Source organism: Dermacentor silvarum, chromosome 2 (assembly GCF_013339745.2).
Source record: "Dermacentor silvarum isolate Dsil-2018 chromosome 2, BIME_Dsil_1.4, whole genome shotgun sequence".
NCBI classification, from domain to species: domain Eukaryota; kingdom Metazoa; phylum Arthropoda; class Arachnida; order Ixodida; family Ixodidae; genus Dermacentor; species Dermacentor silvarum.
In genome coordinates, this window is record NC_051155.1 from 115727483 (window position 1) to 115741035 (window position 13553).

Consider the following 13553-nt stretch of genomic DNA (forward strand, 5'->3'; position numbering starts at 1 on the left):
ACTAACACAAATAAATGCGAAGAAGAAATACGAAGAAATGCCCAGTATTACAAGAGAAATATGCAAGTAGACTGGCTCTGCTAATCCTTTGAGGGTCACTGCCATGCATGTAGAGTGGCGGAAACAAATCGTGTGGTCATAACCATAAATATGAGGCAGCGAAAGAACATATAAATAAGCATACCTTTTAACAATGAAGTGTCCCCAAGCATCACATTACAGATTCTGTAACCTTCTGCGACTTCTACAAAAATCCTGATTGTGCTGTTGCCCCTTGGCTTCTTCTAAAACTGATATTTCTCTGTACCCTATGGTGCCCATCGCTGAAGTAGTTTGGGAGTATTCACCTAGTTTAATGTTTTGTGAGTGTCATTACATTTAAAAAATGTGATTATGCTAGTTTGCCCTGCATGCTACAATAAACATGGTGTAAAACAGCGGACACTAAGAAACCTTTGTCACTTTGTGACCTAAAAAATTATTTACCCATTTTTTTTCTTGAAAGGTCACTCTGAAGAACAATCCAGAATAAAAATATAACGCTTAAATTGGGGGACGTATTTCCAGAAAATATGTGATCCTCAAAGGGTTAAACATGAACACCTACAAAGCTCATTCAATCTTTGATAAATCTAAACCCATAGTAAACCCATAATAACGCTGAAAACAGGCAAGTGCGTCCTTGAAGTAAGAAAGCAGGAGACATTTCCAACAATTTCAGAGTGGGAGCTGTGGATATGCCTCATGTTCTGTAAGAAGCTTTATATAGTAGCTGCCAAGGGCCTATTGAGTACTGATCATTTTATGGGAACGTGAGGAAAAGTCAAATAAATACCTTAGTTTTTTCCACATCCTAGAATACAATGTGATAAATTGGATCTTAATAGGTTGAGTGCATAGAATGAATGGACATTGCTAAACTATAGCAATGTTGACAACGAAGTTGGCAACTCTTCTTATTGTTGCTTTCATCAAAACAATCAAACAATTATGCCCCATAACTTAAGCTCCCTCTGCTAAAAGGCTACTGTCTGCCACCACATGGACCTCCTTCAAGACTGGAGCAACTTTAATTCAATGTGGTCTGTCGAAGTAGGTGAAACCACTATGTTTTGTGTTAGAGAATCTGGAGGGCCATTTTGATTGCTGAAATTTGGTGGAAGTGCTGTCCCTCGAGTTGAGCAGTAACTGCACTTGAGCATAGCTTCTCCACAATTCCTATATTATAACAACACTTTCAGGCTACTTAAGCACACCCGCTATACCACCAGATTGGTAGCATGCTTCACAGATTGGTAGTTGCTTCATTGCAACTGTTCATTGCATGGACAGTCAAGTAGAGCAACTAATGTGCAAATACACCTAACTTTGTCAGTTGTAGCCACCAATCACTTCTGGCAGTTAAGGCTGCTTTTAAAATTTAGCACTTTAGTAGGGAGGCATTAGAGACTTGAGATCAAATGAACATTCATCCCAAATAGTAGGCTATTGTAGCACGTAGTTGCAGACACAGGCTACTTGAAAATCATTTGTTGTGCTAATAGCAAGCTAGTAATTCCAAGTACAAAATGTGAATGCAAAAATGCAATGGGAAAAAGGATGTACGGTACTTGCCTATAACAGTGTTGACCCTAATAAGGCCAAGAGCCTCTTTTTGCCTATTGGTGGTGGTGTTTTCGAGAAGTGAGTGGCCCATGAGGTTCTTCTCTGTGAACACATTGTGAATCAAGGCCGCTGCAAACTTGCCTGGTCCACCATGGCAATCTGTGCCAGGATCATCTGAATGAGCACTTCTCCAACCTATGTGAAAGGGCACATTTAGGTAAATATTAGTGAGGTAGTTTAAGGATTTTAAGCACATTTACACAACAGCCACACTCCAAATAAATCACAGAAATACTGCCTGCTCCAGACCTAAAATGTCAACTAATGTCACTAATAAAAACAACTAAAACTAATGTCATAGCTTGTTATCCTGTTAGGATGCCATGTGCTTCAGAAAAACAAGGATTCACCCAGTACAAAATAAAATAGTAAGTAAACCAAAGCATCAAAAACTTTAATGCAAGTAGCATTTTTAGGTTACTTCACATACTTTCGGGTGTCTGCCTCTAAGTATTTTCCAGCCAATTTGTGTCACTAGGTGGTCAATGGCCTAATGGGTAGGGCTGCTATGTTGAGGGAAGTGGGTTAATAACCATCTGATGGACCTGCTTGGATCTCTGGGTATGTGACTCAGAGTATGTGCCTCTTCAATGAACCTCTTTCACGCCATCGTGGGCAACTGCTGCTTGTGTTGGCAAGCAGCAGTAGCAGCTCAAACAGTAAGATAACTGTTGACGTTAATGCGATTACCACTACACATCAGATTCGCTTGCTGTGTCCCAGACCTACTCAGCTGAATGTGTACATAAGACACAAAGTCAGGGTGTGCCAACTGCCCACCTCATTAAATAATTTAATCGACTCGCAAATCAAAGGCTATGCAAAATCGCAAAGGAGGCACTTAATGCTACCAGTTTTACTAAATCTTAAGAAGAATACCTCCCGGCAATACATTCTCCTGGCAACAGTGCATTTGATCATGGTGACGCTAGATGATGAATGGCCAAAGAATTCACCTTTCGCATTCCGGCTGTGGCGTCTCCAGGCTCATTTTGATTCTGAAAACAGATGTCAGTATTAAAATGTGATGCCACGATAACTCAAAAGCAACAATCAAAACATCTATATGGACGATTAGGCCGACATAAATGGATGGATATAAATGACTGATTGAAAACATTAAAGCATGGCTGCTCTTGCCACTGGCAGTGTGAGGTGGGCAAATAAATTATTTTTAATTTCTCTCCAAAATTTTTAAAATTATTTTGCTCATCTACTGAACTGTTGTGGCCACATCTTAAAGGTAGCTCGTTCATATAAAACTAGTGTTGCATTTTTTTACTCCCCGTCTAACTGCTGCTACTGCAATTTGCTTACTCTCTTAAGTATTCCACAGAACTGCTCCACCAACAAACCATTGTTCCAAGCTTATATCAAAGCATCATTTAGTTCACAAGGATACGCTCCCCTTTCACTCTCTCTCCTCTTTAGAGTGTGAATTCAAAGCAAAAATAACTTATTGACATAGCTGTCTACTTCTATCTCATAAAAAGCCTTGCTAATTTTTTACATTTGTCGATAACGCCTACATGCCACTGGAAGCACAGTGGGACGACACGGCAAATATGCCCAAGCATCTCGTTCCTTTACTGATTTTCGAACTTAGTTAAATCAATGAGTTACTGAAGGGCCAAAGGCTGAAACTTCACACGATGACGTTATTTTGAATGTTTCATCCCTCTAAAGCAGAACATAGAATCCCACAGAATCTGCCTTTTCCATGAATATAGAGCGCCTACGCGAAGGCGTTAGCGCGAAGTACTCGATGGCGTCGAAGGGAGATAATGGCTAAAAAAAAAAGTTCACCGCGCGCCTACCGGCGGAAAACAAACCACACATAACCTGATGATTTCACAGCATTCGCTGCCATCAGCCCTTTCTTATCTCACCTATCACATAGAATCACATATACGCCCTTGCAATTCTTTATTATTATCGCGCCACAGCGCGTGTCTACCGCACGGCGTGTCAGCGGACTCTGGGCACTCGATCCTGAAGCGAACAGCGCAGCAGAATACATTCGAACGGCAAAACGCCCCGCGCATATTTTCGCCGATCCCGACACGCCATGTAGTAGATGCACGTCAATGGACGGCGTTGCGCGAACGAAATATACTTGATTACAGTACAGTTCAGATTACTTCACGTCGCATTGTTTCCACCAAAACGGCAAAGCACGAGCGCTCATTAATAAGGCTAATTTCAATCGGTGCTGGAACACCGTGCCAAAAAAACGTGGCGCACACAACATGCCCTGTTTCAGCTGGCTCCACACAGCTGCTCACCAAAACGGCAGAGCACGAGCGCTCATTAATAAGGCTAATTTCAATCGGTGCTGGAACACCGTACCAAAAAAACGTGGCGCACACAACATGCCCTGTTTTAGCTGGCTCCACACAGCTGCTCACCAAAACGGCAGAGCACGAGCGCTCATTAATAAGGCTAATTTCAATCGGTGCTGGAACACCGTACCAAAAATCGTGGCACGCACAACAAGCCTTTTTTTTTGGCTGGCTCCACACAGCTGCTCACCAAAACGGCAGAGCCCACGAGCGCTCATTAATAAGGCTAATTTCAATCGGTGCTGAAACACCGTACCAAAAATCGTGGCGCGCACAACATGCCCTGTTTTAGCTGGCTCCACATAGCTGCTTTACGTCGCCGCAAGCGCGCTGTGAAGTTAAATCAGGACAAAACTTCATGCTCAATATAACAAATCTAGTGCTGCACAACCAATTCTCGCAACGGAAGGATAGTACTAGTAATGAAAACGAGCACAGAAGCGCGTGGAAGACACGCACGGGCTCTCTACGCACTTTTGCTGAAAGCGTCGCAATGAACGAGCAAGTGGAATTCGAAACACTCACTCACCTTCGATTTGGCTGAGTCGGAGGCGATCATGGTGATCTTCGAGGCAACGTGTAGCCCATAAAGAGCGAGCAACAGGTTGAAATATACAAAAGATGTCACAGCGAGGCAAAGGGCACAGAAAACGCAGCAAACTCATCACGCAACCAGCACACATACCGCCGCACGCACAAAGTTCTGGAATGCTCCAAAGAGTCAACAGCGCAAGCGCGCATTCACACAAAAACGCGCATACAAATCCACGCTTTCATAGACATGAATTGCAATATTTATTAACAAATATTCTAATATAAAGGTATTTCTTAACAATTTATGTGGTTTGCAGGAGTATGAAAGTTTTCTGCTTAGCTTCCTTGAGGAACTATTTTCTTTATCGCGGTAGCGCAGTGCGCCGGCCGGGCACGTACGGCGCGCGCGGGAAATAGTGCAAAATTCAAACGGCGCAAATGTCGCGCCCTGTGTGCGCGCACAGTTTTCATCGTTTGTATTAAAAAGAAACATTTATTTTAATACGTGAAGCAACCGGCGCGAAATAAACTACGGACCAACAACGTACACAATTGTCGCTGTTCGTGCTTGTTAGTTTGACATCATGACAAACGGTAGACAGCATGCCGTCCCATTGATTAAACATTTGTACCTGTGCTTCTGCGCTATGATTTGCCACCGGCAAAGTATAACAGCGTAGATTGTGCGTGGTGGCCAAGCAGTTTCCCAACACACTGGCCAGCACCCCGTCTCTACGTGTTACAAAAAAGACCTAGGCTTTCATGTAAAATATGGACACCACGTCGCAGAGATCACCCAAACTTGTTTCATTCTATTGTGCGCTAAGGGCTACCAACTAAACGAAACGCACTCTTTAAAAACATATTTGTTTATTATGCTTGCATACTACTTTTCCCACCATCTTGCCCATATTGAACATGGAGGCAATGCCGTTTTCTGACACAGACAGGGCACTGGCCACTTACAATAGAAGCCGATGGGAATCCAGGAGGTGCCCAATCATCGGTCATTGGTCACTGCTTGTTGAGACGTTTGTCTTGTGCTCCAATTTTGTGTCTATATATATATATATATATATATATATATATATATATATATATACATAGGGTGGTCATACGGAATTTTTAGAAATCGCCTGTGGCAGGTAGCATAATTCTTATCATTGAGCTGGGTTAAGCGATGAGGCGGACATTAGTAGCACGCGCAATCGAAACATAGATTCAGCTAATTAACAAAAAATCACTAATTAACTTCTTATTTTATTACTTTACGACACATATTGCGATTTACGAATTTGAGCCGGTGAGCTTGTCAGGCGTATCCACTTGGAATGAATTTCCAGAATGACACCAATTTGGAGATATGCGCCATCAAACTCGCCGCAAAAATGCACTTTTGTTACTCTTACTTTGTTACCAAAATGCTGTTTTATACATTAAAGCACAAAAGTAACTAAAACGCCCACATATTTCGTCCCACACTTTGGGACGATCTCGAAACTGGTGTTATCCTGGAAATTCATTTTATGTGGATGCATCTTGCAAACTCACCGGCTACAATTCATATATTGCAATATGTCATAAAATAATTAACTAAGAAGTTCATTAGTCATTTTTTGTTAATTATTAGAATATTAGTTTCAATTTCTTGTGTTACTAATGTCCGTTTCTTCGAATAACCAAGCTAAGCGATAAGATTTATGGTACCTAGCTGCTACAAGTGATTTTTAAAAATTTTCGTAACTTTCTTGCACTGACACTTAAATATATGCAAATTCCACGTAGCTGGACAGAACCAAGGTAATGTTTTTTGCCGTCGCTTACAGATACTCAAATTTTTGCATTAGATAAATAATTAGATAATCATTATAAATAATAATTATTATTCAATTAATAATAAATAATTAGCTTCTCGGATATTATATTTAGATGAAAAGTGTCAATCAGAAAATTATAGAGCAACAGGAAAAAACTCCCGATACAGCTTCTGTTGCCCAATACGTGGTACATAAAAGTGTTTTCCGAGCGTGAAAGAAGCCCGCGGATACACGCATAGTGCCTCGAGCGGCTAGTTTTGCGGCAATTTTGCGTGTATTCGCGGGCTTCTTTCACGGTCGGAAAAAAAAGAAAAAGAAAAAAATCACTTTTCTGTTGCACGTATTGAACAATAGAAAGCTGTATCGGGAGTTTTTAGTGGCAGAAGCGTCGAGTGCCATTTGTTCTTTGGACAGTACTTCCGGTTCACCTCCTGAGATGATCAGGAGGTGAAAATAAATCGAAAAAAATAGTACAGTACAAAATTCACGAATTTCATTATAGATATGATATCAGAGCATAAGTTTAGCTATATGTTGAGTCACTGAAGTCTCTGGAATAATTAGAATTAATTAGCTGAGACGACCGGGGACGCAATCCAAGTAAATCAGAAAAAAGAAAAAAAAAATGGTTCAGTTCAGAATTCATGACTTTCATTATAGATATATCAAAGCATAAGTTTTGTTGCAAGCTGACTTGCTGAAGTGTCTGGGATAATTATAACTAATTAGCTGAGACGAGATTAAAAATAAATTAGGAAACAAATTAAAAAATAATACAGTGCAAAATCCATCGGTTTCTTTAGAGACATGATATCAAAGCATAAGCTTAGTTCAAGTTGAGTTACTGAAGTGTCTGGAATAATTATAATTCATCAGGAATCAATTATTACTGCTTACCAAAGCACAGAACACCAACGCCGGGATGCGAGTGCCAAAAAGAAACACCTAAGTCAAAGTTTAAGGTTGCCTACTCTTTTAAGCATGAAATGCTTTTAGCTCCCGTTGTCGGCGATCTTCAAGTGACCTTGAGCCAAAAGTCAAAGCTCTTATCCGGGCACTCAAAACGAGAACATGCCGGCAAGTTGAAAATGAAATTTAGTCACCCGTAGGCACGAGTACAACTGTGGTATGGACGTAGAGTGCAATATAACGTACCGTACATGCAATACATTGTACTTGATATAAACAAAACATATGAGCAAACAAAAAAGTAAATGGTGTCTGCTTGACACTGGCTTTGCCACAAATCAAAAACCACTATGACAAGTTGCGAGAACAAAACGAGATCATCCGAGCAACCAGTCAAACTTGAAAAAATGCAGTCTCTGGCACAAACCCTTTACTAAACATGCTAGTTACTCTCCAAACAAATTACAAAAAAATATTGCTTGCGAGTTCTTCCCAATGTTTCTTGACAAGCTGTAACTTCTATTACGCTGAAGTTTTATTTGTCTTTTCCAATAGCGACGTTCAAAAGGCATAGATGATGTAATAGTTCAGCGGAAATCCGCTAGGTGGAGATAAGTAATTAAAGAGAAACTGAGACTTCCACCCAAATGTAGCAATTCGCTACTATGGAAACCCAACCGGGTTCCTCGAAAGAAAACTTCGCAGTTGAAGAAAAATTCGTCCTGGTCCGGGACTCGAACCCGGGACCACCGCCTTTCCGGGGCAGCCGCTCTACCATCTGAGCTAACCAGGCGGCTAGCAGATGGCAGGGCGAAGTCGAATTTGTCGACAACTCGAAGCAAAGGCAAGTATATGATGTAATAGTTCAGCGGAAATCCGCTAGGTGGAGATAAGTAATTAAAGAGAAACTGAGACTTCCACCCAAATGTAGCAATTCGCTACTATGGAAACCCAACCGGGTTCCTCGAAAGAAAACTTCGCAGTTGAAGAAAAATTCGTCCTGGTCCGGGACTCGAACCCGGGACAACCGCCTTTCCGGGGCAGCCGCTCTACCATCTGAGCTAACCAGGCGGCTAGCAGATGGCAGGGCGAAGTCGAATTTGTCGACAACTCGAAGCAAAGGCAAGTATATGATGTAATAGTTCAGCGGAAATCCGCTAGGTGGAGATAAGTAATTAAAGAGAAACTGAGACTTCCACCCAAATGTAGCAATTCGCTACTATGGAAACCCAACCGGGTTCCTCGAAAGAAAACTTCGCAGTTGAAGAAAAATTCGTCCTGGTCCGGGACTCGAACCCGGGACCACCGCCTTTCCGGGGCAGCCGCTCTACCATCTGAGCTAACCAGGCGGCTAGCAGATGGCAGGGCGAAGTCGAATTTGTCGACAACTCGAAGCAAAGGCAAGTATATGATGTAATAGTTCAGCGGAAATCCGCTAGGTGGAGATAAGTAATTAAAGAGAAACTGAGACTTCCACCCAAATGTAGCAATTCGCTACTATGGAAACCCAACCGGGTTCCTCGAAAGAAAACTTCGCAGTTGAAGAAAAATTCGTCCTGGTCCGGGACTCGAACCCGGGACCACCGCCTTTCCGGGGCAGCCGCTCTACCATCTGAGCTAACCAGGCGGCTAGCAGATGGCAGGGCGAAGTCGAATTTGTCGACAACTCGAAGCAAAGGCAAGTATATGATGTAATAGTTCAGCGGAAATCCGCTAGGTGGAGATAAGTAATTAAAGAGAAACTGAGACTTCCACCCAAATGTAGCAATTCGCTACTATGGAAACCCAACCGGGTTCCTCGAAAGAAAACTTCGCAGTTGAAGAAAAATTCGTCCTGGTCCGGGACTCGAACCCGGGACCACCGCCTTTCCGGGGCAGCCGCTCTACCATCTGAGCTAACCAGGCGGCTAGCAGATGGCAGGGCGAAGTCGAATTTGTCGACAACTCGAAGCAAAGGCAAGTATATGATGTAATAGTTCAGCGGAAATCCGCTAGGTGGAGATAAGTAATTAAAGAGAAACTGAGACTTCCACCCAAATGTAGCAATTCGCTACTATGGAAACCCAACCGGGTTCCTCGAAAGAAAACTTCGCAGTTGAAGAAAAATTCGTCCTGGTCCGGGACTCGAACCCGGGACCACCGCCTTTCCGGGGCAGCCGCTCTACCATCTGAGCTAACCAGGCGGCTAGCAGATGGCAGGGCGAAGTCGAATTTGTCGACAACTCGAAGCAAAGGCAAGTATATGATGTAATAGTTCAGCGGAAATCCGCTAGGTGGAGATAAGTAATTAAAGAGAAACTGAGACTTCCACCCAAATGTAGCAATTCGCTACTATGGAAACCCAACCGGGTTCCTCGAAAGAAAACTTCGCAGTTGAAGAAAAATTCGTCCTGGTCCGGGACTCGAACCCGGGACCACCGCCTTTCCGGGGCAGCCGCTCTACCATCTGAGCTAACCAGGCGGCTAGCAGATGGCAGGGCGAAGTCGAATTTGTCGACAACTCGAAGCAAAGGCAAGTATATGATGTAATAGTTCAGCGGAAATCCGCTAGGTGGAGATAAGTAATTAAAGAGAAACTGAGACTTCCACCCAAATGTAGCAATTCGCTACTATGGAAACCCAACCGGGTTCCTCGAAAGAAAACTTCGCAGTTGAAGAAAAATTCGTCCTGGTCCGGGACTCGAACCCGGGACCACCGCCTTTCCGGGGCAGCCGCTCTACCATCTGAGCTAACCAGGCGGCTAGCAGATGGCAGGGCGAAGTCGAATTTGTCGACAACTCGAAGCAAAGGCAAGTATATGATGTAATAGTTCAGCGGAAATCCGCTAGGTGGAGATAAGTAATTAAAGAGAAACTGAGACTTCCACCCAAATGTAGCAATTCGCTACTATGGAAACCCAACCGGGTTCCTCGAAAGAAAACTTCGCAGTTGAAGAAAAATTCGTCCTGGTCCGGGACTCGAACCCGGGACCACCGCCTTTCCGGGGCAGCCGCTCTACCATCTGAGCTAACCAGGCGGCTAGCAGATGGCAGGGCGAAGTCGAATTTGTCGACAACTCGAAGCAAAGGCAAGTATATGATGTAATAGTTCAGCGGAAATCCGCTAGGTGGAGATAAGTAATTAAAGAGAAACTGAGACTTCCACCCAAATGTAGCAATTCGCTACTATGGAAACCCAACCGGGTTCCTCGAAAGAAAACTTCGCAGTTGAAGAAAAATTCGTCCTGGTCCGGGACTCGAACCCGGGACCACCGCCTTTCCGGGGCAGCCGCTCTACCATCTGAGCTAACCAGGCGGCTAGCAGATGGCAGGGCGAAGTCGAATTTGTCGACAACTCGAAGCAAAGGCAAGTATATGATGTAATAGTTCAGCGGAAATCCGCTAGGTGGAGATAAGTAATTAAAGAGAAACTGAGACTTCCACCCAAATGTAGCAATTCGCTACTATGGAAACCCAACCGGGTTCCTCGAAAGAAAACTTCGCAGTTGAAGAAAAATTCGTCCTGGTCCGGGACTCGAACCCGGGACCACCGCCTTTCCGGGGCAGCCGCTCTACCATCTGAGCTAACCAGGCGGCTAGCAGATGGCAGGGCGAAGTCGAATTTGTCGACAACTCGAAGCAAAGGCAAGTATATGATGTAATAGTTCAGCGGAAATCCGCTAGGTGGAGATAAGTAATTAAAGAGAAACTGAGACTTCCACCCAAATGTAGCAATTCGCTACTGCTATTCGCTACTGCGTAGCAATTCGCCATCTGCTAGCCGCCTGGTTAGCTCAGATGGTAGAGCGGCTGCCCCGGAAAGGCGGTGGTCCCGGGTTCGAGTCCCGGACCAGGACGAATTTTTCTTCAACTGCGAAGTTTTCTTTCGAGGAACCCGGTTGGGTTTCCATAGTAGCGAATTGCTACATTTGGGTGGAAGTCTCAGTTTCTCTTTAATTACTTATCTCCACCTAGCGGATTTCCGCTGAACTATTACATCATATACTTGCCTTTGCTTCGAGTTGTCGACAAATTCGACTTCGCCCTGCCATCTGCTAGCCGCCTGGTTAGCTCAGATGGTAGAGCGGCTGCCCCGGAAAGGCGGTGGTCCCGGGTTCGAGTCCCGGACCAGGACGAATTTTTCTTCAACTGCGAAGTTTTCTTTCGAGGAACCCGGTTGGGTTTCCATAGTAGCGAATTGCTACATTTGGGTGGAAGTCTCAGTTTCTCTTTAATTACTTATCTCCACCTAGCGGATTTCCGCTGAACTATTACATCATATACTTGCCTTTGCTTCGAGTTGTCGACAAATTCGACTTCGCCCTGCCATCTGCTAGCCGCCTGGTTAGCTCAGATGGTAGAGCGGCTGCCCCGGAAAGGCGGTGGTCCCGGGTTCGAGTCCCGGACCAGGACGAATTTTTCTTCAACTGCGAAGTTTTCTTTCGAGGAACCCGGTTGGGTTTCCATAGTAGCGAATTGCTACATTTGGGTGGAAGTCTCAGTTTCTCTTTAATTACTTATCTCCACCTAGCGGATTTCCGCTGAACTATTACATCATATACTTGCCTTTGCTTCGAGTTGTCGACAAATTCGACTTCGCCCTGCCATCTGCTAGCCGCCTGGTTAGCTCAGATGGTAGAGCGGCTGCCCCGGAAAGGCGGTGGTCCCGGGTTCGAGTCCCGGACCAGGACGAATTTTTCTTCAACTGCGAAGTTTTCTTTCGAGGAACCCGGTTGGGTTTCCATAGTAGCGAATTGCTACATTTGGGTGGAAGTCTCAGTTTCTCTTTAATTACTTATCTCCACCTAGCGGATTTCCGCTGAACTATTACATCATATACTTGCCTTTGCTTCGAGTTGTCGACAAATTCGACTTCGCCCTGCCATCTGCTAGCCGCCTGGTTAGCTCAGATGGTAGAGCGGCTGCCCCGGAAAGGCGGTGGTCCCGGGTTCGAGTCCCGGACCAGGACGAATTTTTCTTCAACTGCGAAGTTTTCTTTCGAGGAACCCGGTTGGGTTTCCATAGTAGCGAATTGCTACATTTGGGTGGAAGTCTCAGTTTCTCTTTAATTACTTATCTCCACCTAGCGGATTTCCGCTGAACTATTACATCATATACTTGCCTTTGCTTCGAGTTGTCGACAAATTCGACTTCGCCCTGCCATCTGCTAGCCGCCTGGTTAGCTCAGATGGTAGAGCGGCTGCCCCGGAAAGGCGGTGGTCCCGGGTTCGAGTCCCGGACCAGGACGAATTTTTCTTCAACTGCGAAGTTTTCTTTCGAGGAACCCGGTTGGGTTTCCATAGTAGCGAATTGCTACATTTGGGTGGAAGTCTCAGTTTCTCTTTAATTACTTATCTCCACCTAGCGGATTTCCGCTGAACTATTACATCATATACTTGCCTTTGCTTCGAGTTGTCGACAAATTCGACTTCGCCCTGCCATCTGCTAGCCGCCTGGTTAGCTCAGATGGTAGAGCGGCTGCCCCGGAAAGGCGGTGGTCCCGGGTTCGAGTCCCGGACCAGGACGAATTTTTCTTCAACTGCGAAGTTTTCTTTCGAGGAACCCGGTTGGGTTTCCATAGTAGCGAATTGCTACATTTGGGTGGAAGTCTCAGTTTCTCTTTAATTACTTATCTCCACCTAGCGGATTTCCGCTGAACTATTACATCATATACTTGCCTTTGCTTCGAGTTGTCGACAAATTCGACTTCGCCCTGCCATCTGCTAGCCGCCTGGTTAGCTCAGATGGTAGAGCGGCTGCCCCGGAAAGGCGGTGGTCCCGGGTTCGAGTCCCGGACCAGGACGAATTTTTCTTCAACTGCGAAGTTTTCTTTCGAGGAACCCGGTTGGGTTTCCATAGTAGCGAATTGCTACATTTGGGTGGAAGTCTCAGTTTCTCTTTAATTACTTATCTCCACCTAGCGGATTTCCGCTGAACTATTACATCATATACTTGCCTTTGCTTCGAGTTGTCGACAAATTCGACTTCGCCCTGCCATCTGCTAGCCGCCTGGTTAGCTCAGATGGTAGAGCGGCTGCCCCGGAAAGGCGGTGGTCCCGGGTTCGAGTCCCGGACCAGGACGAATTTTTCTTCAACTGCGAAGTTTTCTTTCGAGGAACCCGGTTGGGTTTCCATAGTAGCGAATTGCTACATTTGGGTGGAAGTCTCAGTTTCTCTTTAATTACTTATCTCCACCTAGCGGATTTCCGCTGAACTATTACATCATATACTTGCCTTTGCTTCGAGTTGTCGACAAATTCGACTTCGCCCTGCCATCTGCTAGCCGCCTGGTTAGCTCAGATGGTAG

At 44.6% G+C, this 13553-nt stretch overlaps 1 long non-coding RNA gene across 2 annotated transcripts in view; it reads right to left on the reverse strand.

Annotated features, from left to right (window-relative positions):
* Positions 1 to 1016: 1016 nt before the first annotated feature.
* LOC125943137 (uncharacterized) overlaps positions 1017 to 13553 on the reverse strand; it is a 32058-nt gene continuing 19521 nt past the window's right edge. Inside the window, exons 1-3 of one of the 2 annotated variants that reach the window (XR_007465587.1) lie at positions 4537 to 4727; positions 2622 to 2663; positions 1017 to 1800 (exon numbers count right to left, since the gene is read on the reverse strand). This is a non-coding gene — a long non-coding RNA (uncharacterized LOC125943137). Of the gene's footprint in view, positions 1801 to 2621; positions 2664 to 4536; positions 4728 to 13553 lie in introns of those variants that run through there. The other variant, XR_007465588.1, reaches the window with a different exon arrangement.